Raw genomic sequence first — 17,360 nt, 5'->3', positions numbered from 1 at the left:
CAGCAAAATTCTTTAAAATAATTATCCTTCAATAAAAAAATAATTAATTAAAAAAAATCAAGTCCTTCATTGTAGGCAGATTCTTTACTGCTGAGCCATTGAGGAAGACCACATACTACAATATTATTGACTATAGTCACCATGTTGTACATTATATCCCCGTGACTTGTTTATTTTATAACTGGACATTTGTACCTCTTGACCCCCTACCCCCTTTATCCATTTTGTCCACCCCCCACAACCCTCCTCCCACCTGGCGACTCCATTCCATTTTCTATATCTGTGAGTTTAGTTTTATTCTGTTTGTTCATTTGTTTTGTTTCTTACATTCCACATATAAATGAAATCATATAGTATTTGTCTTTCTTTGACCTGTTTCACTGAGCATAATGCCCTCAGGATCCATCATGTTGTCACAAAGAGCAAGATTTCATTCTCTTATGACTGAGTAATATTCCATTATAAGGCTTCTCTGGTGGTTCAGTGGTCAAGAATCCACCTGCCAATGTAGGAGACACTGGTTTGATCCCTGAGTCAGGAAGATCCCCTGGAGAAGGAAATGGCAACCCACTCCAGTATTCTTGCCTGCGAAATCCCATGGACAGAGGAGCCTGGTGGGCTACAGTCCATGAGATCACAAAGGAGTAGGATACTACTTAGCAACTAAACAACAACAACTATTCCATTATATCTATCTATCTATCTGTATATATATATATATCTTCTTTATCCATTTGCTGTCAGTGGATGTGGTTGTTTCCATATATTGGTTATTGTAAATGATGTTGCAGTGAATACAGTGGTGCATATATCTTTCTGAATTAGTGTTTTCACTTTCTTCAAATAAATAGCCAGAGAGGAATGGCTGGGTCATATGGTGGTTCTGTATTTATTTGAGGAACTGCCATGCCGTTTTCCACAGTGGCTGCACCAACCCAGATCTAGTGTTTCAAGTCTCAGTTGAGACAGACCTTGGAATGAGTCTATTGCTCCAAGGAATCTCCATAGGTAAATATGAACTTGTATAAAAACGTAGCTATTTTTTACTCCTCTTTTGTTAATTTAGCAGAAATCCTGCTGAAGGCTTTTTCTTCTTTTTCTATGCCCAGCTACGTGTGTTTTTGTCTTTGGCCTCTGGTTGGCTCCTGGTAAACCAGCTCTGGTGGTAGACCCTCAGTATTCATCAAGCATTTACTATGTGCCAGGCATTGCACTAGGCTCAATAAATGTTGAGCCTCTACCAAATCCTCAGTTCTATTGTTATTTCCATCTTAAAGATGAGGAAACTGAGACCATGAGAGTTTAAATCCTTACCCAAGGCCAAAACCAAAGCTGATATTCACATCCTTTGGTTCTTAACCATATTGCTGTACTTCCTCATGAAGAAATATAGGCTCAGCAAGGACCTTCTATATAGCACAGGGAACTATATTCAAATATCTTATAATAGCATATAATGGAAAATAATCTGAAAAAAGCATATATATACATGTATGCTGCTGCTGCTGCTAAGTCACTTCAGTCGTGTCCGACTCTGTGTGACCCCATAGATGGCAGCCCACCAGGCTCCCCCGTCCCTGGGATTCTCCAGGCAAGAACACTGGAGTGGGTTGCCATTTCCTTCTCCAATGCATGAAAGGGAAAAGTGAAAGTGAAGTCACGACTGAGTCAATTTGCTGTAACCTGAAACAGTGTTAATCGCCTATAGGTCAATTAAAAAAAAAAAATGAAAGAAACACAGGCTTTACCGAGGAAGCTTGTAGGTCTTGCCCAAGATCGGTAACCTTGCTGGGCTCCAGGGGTTGGAAGGTGGAGCTGATGGCTCTATGATGTTTAGTTCTTGAACAGACTTCTGTCAGAGCTATTCAACACCCTTGATTTAGGCTGTGCAGCATGAGTGGGAAGGCAGTGAGGAGTAACAGAAATATGGCTCCAGAGTCTCACAGCATGGGGTAGTCCCAGGTTTGAAAATCCATTATGAGACCTGCAGACAACCTGAGCACTGCTTGTCTTGCTGATAACAGGTCAGTGGTGTTAGCAGCACCTGCTTGTTAACACAAGGGGTTGGAGAAGGAAGGTGACACTTCAGTGTGTCAGTATTGACAGTTGGTAGACATTCTAGTAGTGAATTTGGTGGAGAAAGGGTTTTAAATTATCTAAAATAAGATTTGTCTGTGCTATCTCTACAGATGTTCTCATTTTTTTTTTAAGCGTGATTGCGTCTGTCCAGGGAAATATTATAGACACATTTTGCTTATGTGATATTTTTGAAATGATTTAGCAGAGGATGCAGATATTTGGGGGCTTCTCAGGTGGTGCTAGTGGTAAAGAACCTGCCTACCAGTGCAGGTAGATGTAAGAGACATGGGTTCGATCCCTGGGTTGGGAAGACTCCCCTGGAGGAAGGCACAGCAACTCACTCCAATGTTTTTGCCTGGAGAATCCCATGGACAGAGGAGCCTGACACGCTACTATAGGATCACAAAGAGTCAGACACGACTGAAGCAACTTAGCACACAAATGTTTTTTGGTACTGTATAATGGAGAAGGCTCTAGATAGGTGTGTGGAAGGTGGGCTGTGTGGTGACCTGCTAGGTGAATTTGCTGAGACAGTCGTCCCTCTGGGTCATAATCACCACATCTGAGAAATGTCAGGTATAGACTGGATAATCTCTAATCCCTTCAGCTCTGAAGTTCTGTGATTCTGATTGTTGATTGTTGTCATCTGAATTTTTCATTGCCATTTTAATCACGGAAACCAAGCCACTTGTAGAGCAGGAAGATAGAGCCCTGGATTTCTCCTGAAGGAATGCCACCCTGCCTCAATGTGGAATGAGAAATTCCATACCAGAGGCTCAGGGTGGAAAGCTAGAACTCTGGCCCTAAGTCTTTCCTGTAGGCTCCAGCACTAAAATGAGATATTCCTGTGGGTAAATTTATTTTTAGGTTATCTTTGTGTTCCCCTTCATTGCTAAGCTATGTGACTGCTAACTATATGAATATCTGAGGAAATTTGCTAAATTATGTCTTACACCAGAGAGCCCATCTGTGACTATCCAAGAAACTGATACAAGTGACCACAAGTGAATTTGGTTTGAGACTAAAAGAGTTTATTGCAGTGTTGTATTTAAGAATAAACAAAATGAAAACTTTAAACAACTTAAATATGCACAAACAGCTTATATACATTACAGTACTTCCATGACATGAAACATTATGCAACTTTAGAACAAGGTTGGTCTGTGTGTACTGATGTGGAAAGATCTCTAGGACAGATTAAATAGAAAGCAAAATAATGATCTCATTATGTTTTTAAAAAGGCATATTATGTGTTTAAGAGTGCATAAGCTTTTTCAAAGAATGAACAATACACTATTAATAGTGGAATTTGGATTTGAAGGAGAAAAAGGAGTTTAACTTCATTTTATACCTTCTATTGTTCTTAAATTTCATAATAAAAATACATTTGGTAAAGGAGAGAATTTAGATTTCAGTTGAGTTTTTGAGGCAGTCTAATATTTCCTTTAGTGTTAGTTGCTCAGTCGTGTCTGACTCTTTGCAACCCCATGAACTGTAGCCTGTCAGGCTCCTCTGTCCATGGGATTCTCCAGGCAAGAATACTGGAGTGGATAGCCATTTCCTTCTCCAGGGGATCTTCCAGACCCAGTGACTGAACCTAGGTCTCCCTCACTGCAGGCAGACTCTACCATCTGAGCCACCAGGGAAGCCCAGTACTTTCTTAGTAAACAAAGTATACTGAGCAAAGCAAGGTGCTGTCAGTAAACACTAGTCTCCCAGTATTAGGTAACCCCCTAACTCCCCAGCCTTTACTGTCCTCTTCTTAACACACAGCTCTCAGATTACACATCCTCTAACCCCAAATTGTCAGTGGCTCCCATTGTCTGTCTTAAACAAGTCTTAAAAGTGCATTATTGTGGACCAGCGGCTCATGGGCCTCCTGGTTCATCATCCATGCATTCGGCAGTATTTGTCGAGGACCTGCTGGGAACAGGACACAATGCTAGTTCCAGGATGTGTAGGTGATGGGTGTGCTTTTCAGAAACTGTATATGACTTCTTGGAGCCTCAATCTTCTCACTTGTAAAACAAATTGTTGGGATTAAATAGAAAAGCAAATTCAAGACTCCTTGCCCAGGCCCCAAAAGACAATATTTGCTTGCTTGCCTCACCCTTCTCTCTGTATTGAAGGCCAAGTCTGATCCCCACTACTTTTCTGCATGTTTCCTTTGGTTCCCATTTCTAAACTGTACATTATTGTAGCACACAACCCACTATTCCTGCTTTCATTTTTGCTGGTTATATCCCCCTTGTGTGCATGCCCATCACTTTTCTTTCCTGGGCAAAGACTATCCTTCAGGATCTGGTTCATATGTTGCCTCCTTTATGCAACTTTTCCTGGTCCTGTTCTTTAACAGGAAAAGAGTCCAAGAGTAATGTCTTCCTCTTAAGAATTTGAATAGCTCATTCTGGTCTCCCTATCTTTATGTCCTTTATATTATCACTTATGACACCGCACCTTAATTGGCAGCTGTCTGCCCCCTACTAAATATCTTTCCTGAGGGCAGTAACTAAGTTTTGTTCATGTCTAGAAGTCAGCTGTCAGAGAAGGCAATGGCACCCCACTCCAGTACTCTTGCCTGGAAAATCCCATGGATGGAGGAGCCTGGTGGGCTGCAGTCCATGGGGTCGATAAGAGTCGGACACAACTGAGTGACTGACTTTCACTTTTGACTTTCATGCATTGGAGAAGGAAATGGCAACCCACTCCAGTGTTCTTGGCTGGAGAATCCCAGGGACGGGGGAGCCTGGTGGGCTTCCGTCTATGGGGTCACACAGTCGGACACGACTGAAGCAACTTAGCAGCAGCAGCAGCAGCAGAAGTCATCTGTGTCTCCATGTTCTCAGGAAATATGAATGACTTCATTTTTATGATTACCCAAATATCATTTTTACTTTTCTTTAAAAGATTGGTGATGGTTTAGTTGCTAAGTCATGTCCGACTCTTAGAACACCGTGGACTGTAGCCTGCCATGCTCCTCTGTCCACAGGATTCTCCAGGCAAGAATACTGGAGTGGGTTGCCATTTCCTTCTCCAGGGGATCTTCCCGACCCAGAAATAAACCCCTGGTCTCCTGCACTGCAGGTAGATTCTGTATTGACTGAGCTATGAGGGAAGCCCGTTTAAAGAATAGTATGAAACTAAAAATGAGGACATGTTCTTGAAATCCACTACCAACAGCAGGTTAGACAGAGTTTCTTTCCCCCTTCCAGGATTAATCTTGGAAATTGTGGAGTTGCTATTGCTGAAGAATATTCAGGAAAGGAGAGACCTCTGTCTAGGGTGGTCCAGGCAGTCACTGCCTTTGAGTAACTGGCTCATAAGATCTTGTCTGATAAGGTCAGATCTTATCCTGATAATTTTAAAAAGCAAACAAACTATACCCACTATAAGACAACTCCTAGCAGAAATAAAGGAGATGAGAAAGAAAAAAAACTTAGGTTTCAGATGCGTGTGAGAAAACATTTCATTTTTCATATTTCTTTCCGTCCTTATCCTTAGTTATACAGTATAACTATGACCATAGCATATACACAGTTTAATGTTCTGCTTTTCTCTTAACATGATTTCCTACACAGTTTCCTATGTTTTTATGGGCATTTTGACTGTTTTCTCAGTGAAAGGATTGGAGTTCAATTGATACCTTTCTTGAGTAAGAAATGGAGACACTAAAGCAAAGATGTAGCCTGAGGAAATGTCAGCATTGTGTATTTTTAAAAGATGTGATCTTATTCTGATACTGCTGAGATATACTAGAGCACAAATATTATCAAATATCAAATCTTGCAGCACAGTAAATGAGATTAAGACCATGAGCCACTTTAAAATGTTTTATCAAATGGAAATACAGCATCTTTAAGAGATTAGACAGACTTTTGCCTAAGCAATGGCTCTTTATTCACAAAAGCGTGTGGGGAACAGCTGGAAGGCAGCCTTTTCTTATCAGCAGGTTTGTGTAACTAGCTTCAAGTTGTTTGCTAATGAAGTCCAGGTCTCCCACAACTAATAGAACGGAATAATTTTACATAGAAGAATCAAACCCTAGCCTCCTTCTTCAGAAGAAATTAATTTGACTGGTGCCTGTAGGCAATGAGGTGTGTTTAACATGTGGAAATCATTAGGCTAAATACCAGAATCTCTTTGAGGTCTGTGGATGTAGTCTCTGAAGAGAGAGAAAGAGAGGCATTTAAAACCAAACTGTACAGAATTCTAACAAGCACTATATACTTATTCTTGGAACTAATCCTCTGTCTTTGGCCCCAGGCTAAATTGACTAGATTTTTTACTCCCTTTGTTGATTTCAAGCCACATTCACTCCTTTCTACAATGAGAACCAACTGCCCTTTAATGTGATCTTGTAGCTTTCCTATAGGGACGTTCTTAATTATTTTGCTATTTCTATCGTCTGTCAGAGTCATTCATATAAATGTCAGTCAAGGTAAGTTTACCCTCTGGGCCAGCTCTCCTGTTAGGGATTGGTATATTTTATTATTTCAGATGGTCCCTGATTTACGATGGCTTGACTTAAGATTTTTTGACTCTATGATGGTGAGAAGGCCATATGCATTCTGTAGAAACTGTGGTTTGAATTTTGAATTCTGATCTTTTTCTGGGTTAGTGACAGATGGTGCATACTCTTTTGGGATGCTGGGCAGTGAAGCCCCCAGTCAGCCATGTGATCATGCTGGTAAACTACCCATACACTTAGAACAATGGTGTATTCACACAACCATTCTGGTTTTCACTTTAAGTACAATATTCCATGGGCTTCCCAGGTGGCGCTAGTGGTAAAGAACCTGCCTGTCAATGCAGGAGATGCTGGAGACAGGGGTTTGATTTCTGGATCAGAAAGATCCCCTGGAGGAGGGCATGGCAACCCACTCCAGTATTCTTGCCAGGAGAATCCCTATGGACAGAGGAGCTTGGTAGGCTACAGTCCATAGGGTCTCCAAGAGTCAGACAGGACTGAAGTGGCTTAGCATGCATGCACGCACAATATTCCATGAATTACATGAGATATCTAACAATTATACAAAAGTCTTTATGTTAGATGATTTTATCCTACTAATGTACAAGTTCTATACACACTTAAGGCAGGCTAGGCTAAGCTATGATGTTCTGTACATTGGTGTATTAAATGCATTTTAAACTTATGATGGATTTATCAGGACCCCTATTGTAAGTCAAGGAAAATCTGTATCCTTGCTTTACTCTGCTTATTGTGCATGGGTGCCAAGTCCCTTGAGTTGTGTTTGACTCTTTGCGATGCTATGGACTGTAGCCCGCCAGGCTTCTCTGCCCATGGGGACTCTCCAGGCAAGAATACTGGAGTGGGTTGCCGTGCCTTCCTCCAGGGCATCTTCCCAACCCAGGGATTGAACCCGCATCTCTTATGTCTCCTGCATTGGCAGGCAGGTTCTTTATTGGCAGGCACCACCTGGAAAGCCCATAACTTCCTATAATTTAGCACAGGAATGATGATTGGATTTGTTTCCCAAAGGAGTGACTGCATCCTTGTGTGGTTTTCTATGGCTTGATCTATAAAGGACCCACAAAAGATTGGTCCTGTATTTTTTTTTTTTCTGCTTTCATTTATGGCTAAAAGAGAGGTATTCAGTCCTATTAGTCACCTAGACCAGCTACAGTGAGTCCCAAGAAGACCTGCAACAACTCTGTTAGACCATAAGTTAGTCTGAATTCCAGCGACAACTTGCACTGGGTGAGGTCTCTAAAATATTAGAGGATTCAGAAGAAATGTTCTCAATGAGAGATCTATGAAATACCTTTGGTTCTGGGGATTCTACCAGATTTAGACTGCTTAGAAATGGCTGACCAACAGCAAACCCTGTAAGCAGTTCAGTTCAGTTCAGTTCAGTCACTCAGTCATGTAAGACTCTTTGTGACCCCATGAATTGCAGCACGCCAGGCCTCCCTGTCCATCACCAATTCCCGGAGTTCACTCAGAGTCACGTTACTGTTTATTATTTCCAGTCTCCTCCCCCAAACTCCACTCCTATCCCATGCCTGACTCCTGTTCTGTCCCACTGTTTATGTATCACCTATGACATTATGAAGCTGCTCTTGCCCTGGGATAAGGTACGAATGTCAAGGTGAGAGACAAGTCCTGAGGTAGAGATGAGGCAAGATCTCCCTGTACTCCTGGCATCCTGGCAGTATTTCCTGGCAAGAGGAGACTGGCTATCTCAAGAGGCCAGGATCTTGTGTAGTCATGCAAAATATAGTGTTGGAGGTGCTCCAGGGAAGGAGATGGCATGTAAAGCTGATGGATTTTCAGTGGCTGAGATTGTGGGAAAAGGTGTTGAAGGACAGACCATCAGGAGCCTAGAGGGGATGGAACAGCATTAGGTATTTGTGTGTTCAAGGAACATGCAGCTGGAGCAAAACCTGACAAGGTAAAAGGGGCAGGGCCTGTGAGGTCTTGAAGGTGAAGCTGGGAAGTGTGGAATTTTCTTTGATTCCTAGTGATAAGAACCAGGAGAATTTTTGAGCAGGCAAATAGCATAATCATTGTCACAGTTCAGCTTTAGTCTGTGTGTGAGCTTTAGGGTTTTGGTGCCCTTATTTCCCTTTTCTTCCTGGGTATTATCCAAGCTGTCAACTCTGTAATTTCTAAAATTCTTTAACACTTCTCCCCATGCCCCTTAGTCACATACTTCCTTGTACTGTTTAACTTTTCATGCTTTTGTCTTATCACAAGTAGATTATAAGGGTCATAGGGCCATATCTTTATCCACTTCTATTTCCCCTGCTGTGCCTACTGCACTGGATGCCCAATAAATATTTGCTGATTGGATAATAGCAGCCAATTACTGTATGTAAGTACAGCCACAGCTTCCTTCCTGTGGGGCATAATTTACAGCTAAACATTTTTCAAGAGAGAGAGCAATCATAGTGGATTTGATTTATGTAGGTTAAAAAAAAGAAACATTCAGAATCAGTTTTGTGATCTTGGTGTTTGCCAACATATTTTTTGGAAACTTTGGATAATGCTTTTATTTTTAAAATCCCATGGATTATTTTTGGCTTCAAACAGAGCTCTTATTTTGCCTAAATTAGGCAAATGGAGTAATAACCAGCCACAGAGTGAAGTCAGGGCTGCTTGACTCTTTGAATAGTGAAAGGTAGCCTTTTTTCGTGTACATGTAAAGACACTGATGGAATGAAACTCTTGTTTGGGATTTGGGGCAGGGTTTTATCTCCTTCTCCATTTCCTAATTTGAATGAAATTTTCTTTGTCCCTGTAATTTCATTTACCAAATGTTTCATCACAGTCTCATGATTGTTGGAGACTTCTGTTTTCAAGCTATCAAAGACAATTTGCTTTCTTCTCTTGAAAATCCCCCTAAACAATTGAAAAGGGCAAAAGATCAGGATATTTTCTGCATATTCTATTCTTATAAACCTAGGAGATGTCTATAACCCCAAACCACACAGAACTTGAAGAAGGAAAGCAGATGAAGTGATGGCAAATGAGTTTGCAGAGAGAGATGGTCAAGAATAAAATGCTTGTGGGAGAGTGAGGAGAGAGGACCAGAAGTCACTGATGTACTCACAGAATCCCAGGAAGGCTCAGAAATAAGTTCCCAATTCCCCAGGGGTGAGACAGAAGGCCTTAGGATGTTTGTGGGGAGGATGTGAGAGATGACAAGAGGTATAAGGGCATCCTACATTGACTAAAGAGAGAAGTTCTTCAATAGCAGCTCTGGAACAGAGAGAATGACCAATCCAGAATGAGGCAGAGTGAAGACGGCTCCATGAGGGAGGTGGGTGAACAATGAAACTGACTAAAAAAGAAGGAAATGGAAGTCTGGGTTTAAATCCTGTCTCTATCACCAGTGAACTATGAATAAAGCGAATCAGTTAATGCCTCTGGTGTTCAGATTCCTTTTTCGTTAAATAAAAGGTTAGAACATGTGATGTTTAAAGTCCATACAAACTCTTGAGATTTTGACATGATGTTGGGTAGAAAGCAATAAAACCCCAGTAGTTCCACTTCTAGGCATCTGCCAAAGAGAAACAAAAAGATATTCACACAAACACATCTAAGAAAATATTTGTAGAAGCATTATACGTAAGAGCCCCAAACTAGAAACAGCCTAAATATCCATCAGTTGGTAAATGTTTAACAAAATGTGACATATTTATACAAAGGAATACTATTTAGCAATTAAAAAGAAGGTACTATATATGCTATAACATGGATGAACCTTGAAAATATTATGCTAAGTGCAAGAAACCAGATACAAAAGACTGTATTGTGAGATTGCCTTTATATGCAATGTCCAGAAAAGGCAAATGTGTAAAGATAGAAAATAGATGCATGGTTACCTGAAGCTGAAGTGAGAATGGGGATTAAGGGCAAGCAGGCACTTGTGGGATGATGAAATTTTCCAAAACTGGCTTGTGGTGATGGTTGTAGAACTTTCTAAATCTACCAAAACTCATTGCACTGTACATTTATCATTATAAATTATACCCCAATGAAACTGTAAAAAAGAAAAGATAACCAACCAACAAAGGGTAAGGGATGGAGAGGTGTAAGTGACTCAAGGATGGCAACATGCTGATTATTGTTGAGGGTGAGTGATGGATAGTGAGGGCTTGTTATATTTTTCTTTCTACTTCTGTGTATGTTTGAAATTTTACATAATAAAAAAGTCTAAAGATATAAGAATAAGGGAAAAAGGCAACCACAAGCCTATTCTGTGGGTGTCAGGTAACACTTGTGATATGTATTTTACATGTGATAGTAGGGAATGTTATAGACATGCTTAGGATATAAGTTAAATCCCATTGACAGTCAATCTGTAGTATATCAAGTCCCCGTTTTTTCTTTTTTAACTTAAAGAAAAACTGAGATTATTATTGATGTACTAGATGTACAGTATTATATAAGTTACAGGTGTACTTATATAGTGATTCACAATTTTTAAAGGTTCTAGTTCACTTAAGACTATTATTATATTTTGGGGCTATATTCCTATCAAGTCATTTTTAATGTGGTAGCTCTTCCCTTTACCTCAGCAGGCACTTGAGAAAAGCATGGTGACCACAGCATCAGAAAGAAGGTTTCGTTTTTATCAGCATGTTCTGTTTAAGTAAGGGTTACACATTTTAGAGAGGATAAAGTTAAAATAGGCTTTCCGGCTCTACAGGGAACCCTCCATCTTAGAAAAGTAGACCATCTAAAACCATGTCATTTGTAATAGTTATCAATAGCTAGATTGGTTTTTTTATAGTTGAAACTTAGAAGCAATATCCCATTGCAGAGCCTGTCTGTTGTCAAAAGTGGGTAAAGAATGAGTATTGTTTTTCTTCTTTACTGTATGCTTGTGCGTGTATGTGTGCGTAGTCGCTTCACTCATGTCCGACTCTTTGTGACCCTACGGACTGTAGCCTGCCAGACTCTGCTGTCCATGACATTCTCCAGGCAAGAATACTAGAGTGGGTTGTCATTTCCTTCTCCAGGGGATCTTCCTAACCCATGGATCAAACCTATGTCTCCTGTGTCTCCTGCATTGCAGGCAGATTCCTTACCCACCAAACCACTTGGGAAGCCCACTGTATACTTGTACAAGGATCTGTTTTTAAACATCATATCAACATTCTGAAGAAGATAGCTTTTTTGTTCTTATTTTATGATGAGAAAAGTTAAGGCCAAGGAAGCTGAATAACTTACCTGAGACTGAGCAGCTGATTAATGTTCAGGCTGGGACCACCTGAGACTCTATAGATTGTGCTCTCATGGGTTTTATTCTCGTGGTTGTATTGGAACATATTTTATGTCAGAGGCCTTTCTTCCACAAACCTCAGGCTAACTTGTGTGGTGCACTCCCTCAGTGGAGTGGACATGAGGTGGATGAGAAATAGGACGAGGCATTCTTCTGGGGTGAGGCTATATATCCTCAGGGTACATGTCGATCCCTGTTATGGCAGTGACCATCCTGATTTTAGGCTGCCTCATGCTAGAAATGTCACAAATGATTCTCGAGCTTTGATTTGAAAGTGATGGAGACACATGTCTGAAAGTCAGATCCCTATATAACCATGATTATTATTTCTCACTTATTTCTTGGCTTCCAGTCCATTCTTGAACTTGCCACCCAGTTGTGTTACTTCCATGTGTAAAAAACCATCAATTAATAAACCTCATTGTCTGCAGAGTAAAGTCTGAAATCTTTAGTGTTCAGAGCTCTTCATATTTTCTTCACGCTATCTTTCTACTTTCCCTCCCACTGTTTTCCTATCAGATACCCTATGCCCATGACATCTGGTATATTCCACAGTTTGTACTCCTTTGTGTATTGTTTTGTTCCTGCTGACTATCCTTCCCTGATTCCCCCTTCTCTACTCGGCCAGCTCCTATTCAGCCTTCAAAGCCCTAGTGAAGCATCATCTCCTCTGGGAAGCCTTCTCTGATTTTTCCCTCATCAGCAATAGGCTCTTCCTTCTCTGGATCTTCATGATACTGTCTACACATCTCAATTACATGTGATTTTTGTAATTATGTATGTGCCTCAGCTCCTTCAGGCTGGAGACCTGGTGGCCCCATCTTTGTGTCTTGTCACCCACTTCTCTGTCTGGTATTTACTAGGCCCTCAGGGAATGTTGGTAGAACTAATTTTTCCACAGAAATCTGATTTACATGTTTTAAAGACTTTTACCCAATGTCTTTACCTGGAAAAAAAAAAATGGGAACTGGCCTGGAAGTATCAAGATAAGATACTTACAATGTATCAGAAATACAGCCCTATTCCTTAAGGTAAAACATATTCAAGTATCAACCAGGATGCTAATGTTCCCAGTATGCCCTCTTCCCCGCTCCAGTGTCTCGTCTAACTGTTTTTGTGGGGGAAGGTGTAGTCAAATGGGAGTCCAGGTACTGGACAGGGGGGAGAAAGATGTGCCTAAGAATTTTCCAGTTTATCATAAGAAAGAAGACACCACTTAGATTAAATAATTTCTAAGGTCCCATCAAGCTCTGAAATATTTTTCATTGTTTTAGTCTCCATCTTTTAGCAAATAAGAGAAAGGAAATTTTGGTTAATCACTCGCTAGATATTTTGAATCATAGGACCATATGTGGTGACCTATTTGGGGTCAGACTGGCCAGGTCTTTGAACTTGACCTTCAAACCATCTGTTTGAACCATCTGTATGTTCAGATCATTTGGTTCTAAGCTGTAGCTTGTGTGACTGCTTACTAGTATTTTATGGACAAGAAGATTCATGTGCTTTCATGGTGATAATCCCAATAGATTTATATTTCAGGGGAGATAGTCTAGAAACATGGAACCTTTTTATGAGAGAAAATAATTTCTAGAAACTTGAACAGTTTTTTTCCCTCCTCTGCTTCTGTATGTTTCCTGCTAGTCACTGGGTAAGTGTTACAAGTAAAAATTCACCTTTCTTTGGGAAGGATGAGCTGAAAATGATCTCTGTTTCCCTTGGAAAACTGGTTTGCAGAACTGTCAAATTATTCATCCATATTGAGTGGGAGAGCATCTGGTTTTCCATGGTGCCCCCTCCTCCTTTTTCTCATCATCATTTAGTGGACATTTTATGAGCTCACGTGGAGGGTGTTGCTCTCCTGACCATCATCTTTTTATCTGGGTTAGCTGGCTCAGTGCATTAATTTCCACTCTTAATTAACACTTTAAGCATATGAGCTAAGATGGTTCACCTACAAAAACAAATGAAAATGCCAAACTGCAAAGCAAAGCAGGTTTCCTGTCATGTGCTGGGGAGAAAATAACTCTGAACTTTCTCCCTGCCCTTCTTTTGCATCACCCTTGAAGGAGAGAGACCTCCTAGTTGGATTTCTCACTTCTCATTTCATATTTGATATTGTACATTATTATACTTTGAGCCATTAAAACTATAATTTCTGCCTTCATTCATTTGATTTTTATTATGTTTTAGAACATTGCATGGGGAGATCTACCTGTCATGCCTGCCATATCCTACTCTGCTTCTCTTCTCTGAAAAAAAAAAACCATTTCTGTGCCCGAGAGCCCTGCAAAGCAGAAACCACAAAAATGGGGAAAATTGGGGAACTGGGGCCTGGTTTCTGGGTGAACTCCTTTAGGGGAACAGCTCTGCAGCCAGAATAAACATTCCACTTTGGTAGAGATAACTACTTGGTTTTCCATTACCCACGCCAGTGAGGTCATAAAGAGTATGGTTACTTTAATGAGCATCATGTTTTGTTTAAAGTGTGTATTGCTTGGTAGAAAATGCTCAGAGTTCAGAAGCCAGAGGACTGGGTCCCAGTTAATGTTTTGTTGCCGATGATATGTTACGCAGAAAACACTTGGCCCCCTTCCTCCTCCCTCTGCCCTCTCTTGCCGTGCACAGAGTGAGGGCTGCGGGGTGGTCTTGGGTAGATGGACCTGTTCTCTGTAGGGCCAGCACCACTGTGTATCTTGACTCGAACCTCACAGCCTTCAAAGATAGGAGAAAGGGCTTTCTCTCCCATTATCCTGTGGGTGCAGGAGAGTGAAGTAAATCCAAAAAGATATATGTGCTGTGTTAGTTGCTCAGTCGTGTTTCACTCTTTGCAACCCCATGGACTGTAACCTGCCAGGCTTCTCTGTCCATGGGATTCTCCAGGCAAGAATACTGGAGTGGGTTTCCATTTCCTTCTCCAGGGGATCTTCCTGATCCTGGGGTCAAACCCAGGTCTGCTGCATTGCAGGCAGATTCTTTACCATTGAGACACGAAGGCAAAGGCTCAGTGAATGCTTGCTTCAGAGGAAAAAAAAAAAAAAACTGAGAGGAAAAACAAGTTGAATTCAATAGAAGGTCCACACAGGAACCAGAATAACCATGGGCAGAACAGGAAGCAATGGGCGGGAAGGGTGAGCCTGTTCCAGCCCTGGCACAGGCATTCCTGAGAGGGTCACCCTGCCCGTAAGTTCTGGCCCTTCACATTGTGTAAGTGAACCCAACAGTGAGGAGTAAATAGAAAATAACAGTTTCTATCACCTTGTATAATAGTTTCCCACTATTGTTTGGGGGTGAAATATTTCACCTAAGTAAATTTACTGGGTAAGTGGTTTCCACCTGTCAACATTTCAACCAGCTGAAATGGCAATGCTCTCCACTTTTCTGCCCTCTGTCTTCTGAGTATAAACTGAGGAGAGACTGCCCTCCATGTTTCTGCCTCCTGCAGGCTCTTTCTCAGACGTGAATCCCATCCTGTCTCACCCAAGCTTCAAATGCTAGAAATTGGTCCCCTGCTTTCAGGATCAAGTTCAAACTCCTTGACTTAAATATGAAAGGCCTCATTAACTGGTTCTGGTCCAACTCTCAATCTCATTTCCTTTCCCCTTTCCAGAGGCATTCTGTACTTCAGCCATTCTGAACCATTTCTTACACTTACGTATGTTATGCGTGCTAGTCACTCAGTCACGTCTGACTCTTTGCATCCCCATGGACTGTAGCCCACCAGGCTCCTCTGTTCATGGGATTTCCCAGGTAAGAATACTGGAGTGGGTTGCCATTCCCTTCTCCAGGGGATCTTCCTGACCCAGGGATTGAACCCAGGTCTTCTGAATTGCAAGTAGATTCCTAACCGTCTGAGACACGAGGGAAGCCCTTCTTACAGTTAGCTGAATTTAAGGTTTCACACATATTGTTCTTTCTGCATGGAGTGCCCACTTGCCTCATCTGCATTCCTGATGTGAGATGCTCCTAGGTGTATCCTCCTCTTCTCAGCCCCTAACTCCCCCACATAAATAGGATGATGCCCTTCTGGATTCCCCCAGGGTGTCTTATCACAGAATTCTCTACTGTACTGTAACTATGGGTCTACTGGCCTGCCTCTCCAACAATGGTGATTATAGAATTTAGTGAGCAGTTACTAAATATTAGGTGCTTTTCTAAGAGTTTAATGTGTATTTACTCATTTCATCTTTATAGCAACATTTTTCAATAGATGCTCTTATTTTCTCTATTTTAAGGAAGAGTGAATTGAGTCACAGGACACTGTACAACTCACCCCCGGTCTTGCTGCTACTGTTGATAGAAGTAGGACCTTTTTAAAAGGCTTTTTAGCCATTTTATTTTAAACTGTTTTAGTTACAACATTTAAAAAATTAATTTATTTTTAATTTTTTGCTATGCTGGGTCTTTGTTGCTGCGCGGGGGCTTTCTCTATTTGCATCAAGTGGGTGTTACTGTTCGTCATGATTCATGGGCTGCTCATTGTGGTGGCTTCTCTTGATGCAGACCACAGGCTTTAGAGCAGGGGCTCAGTAGTTGTGGCACAGGGGCCTAGTTGCTGCACGGCAGGCGGAATCTTCCTGGACCAGGGATTGAACTCGTTTCCCCAGCATTGCAAGGAAGAGTCTTAACCACTGGACTACCAGGGAAGCCCTGAGGTAGGATTTGACCCCAAGCACATTGACTCCACAGCCTGAATCACTACACCCCCTGCCTGTCTGTAGCAACTGCACCCCTCATTAGGGAATGCAGCGGGCATGCTGTGTTTAAGGTAAAAAAAGGAATGAGTGAATGCAATTATGTGCTGAGCTTACAGAGGCCAGTTGGTCTAAAACGAAGATCTCCAGATTGTCATTTAAACATCTTCTATTTAGCTTGACTGCCTCCTCTTTGTTGGTTGTCAGTTTTTGATGTGATCCCTGCTAATCTTACCTTCAGTCAGTTCAGTCACTCAGTCATGTCCGACGCTTTGCAACCCCACGGACTGCAGCGTGCCAGGCCTCCCTGTCCATCACCAACTCCTGGAGTTTACTCAAACTCATGTCCATTGAGTCAGTGATGCCATCCAACCATCTCATCCTCTGTCATCCCCTTCTCCTCTCGACTTCATTCTTTACCAGCATTAGGGTCTTTTCAAATGAGTCAGATCTTCGCATCAGGTGGCCAAGGTATTGGAGTTTCAGCTTCAACATCAGTCCTTCCAATGAATATTCAGGACTGATTTCCTTTAGGATGGACTGGATGGATCTCCTTGCAGTCCAAGGGACTCTCAAGAGTCTTCTCCAACACCACAGTTCAAAAACATCAATTCTTCTACGCTCAGCTTTCTTTATATTCCAACTCTCACATCCATACATGACTCCTGGAAAAACCATTGCCTTAACTAGATGGACCTTTGTTGGCAAAGTAATGTCTCTGCTTTTTAATATGCTATCTAGGTTGGTCATAACTTTTCTTCCAAGGAGTAGCGTCTTTATATTTCATGCCTGTAGTCACTATCTGCAGTGATTTTGGAGCCCCAAAAAATGAAGTCTG

At 41.5% G+C, this 17,360-nt stretch overlaps 1 protein-coding gene across 6 annotated transcripts in view; it reads left to right on the top strand.

Moving 5' to 3' along the window:
* Positions 1–17,360, top strand: part of TNFAIP8 (TNF alpha induced protein 8) — a 144,616-nt gene that overhangs the window by 19,194 nt on the left and 108,062 nt on the right. The gene's annotated exons all lie outside the window — the stretch shown is intronic.

Source organism: Bos indicus, chromosome 7 (assembly GCF_029378745.1).
Source record: "Bos indicus isolate NIAB-ARS_2022 breed Sahiwal x Tharparkar chromosome 7, NIAB-ARS_B.indTharparkar_mat_pri_1.0, whole genome shotgun sequence".
NCBI classification, from domain to species: Eukaryota; Metazoa; Chordata; class Mammalia; order Artiodactyla; family Bovidae; genus Bos; species Bos indicus.
The sequence above is the reverse complement of the archived record's forward strand: the minus strand, read 5'-3'. Positions and strand labels throughout refer to the sequence as shown.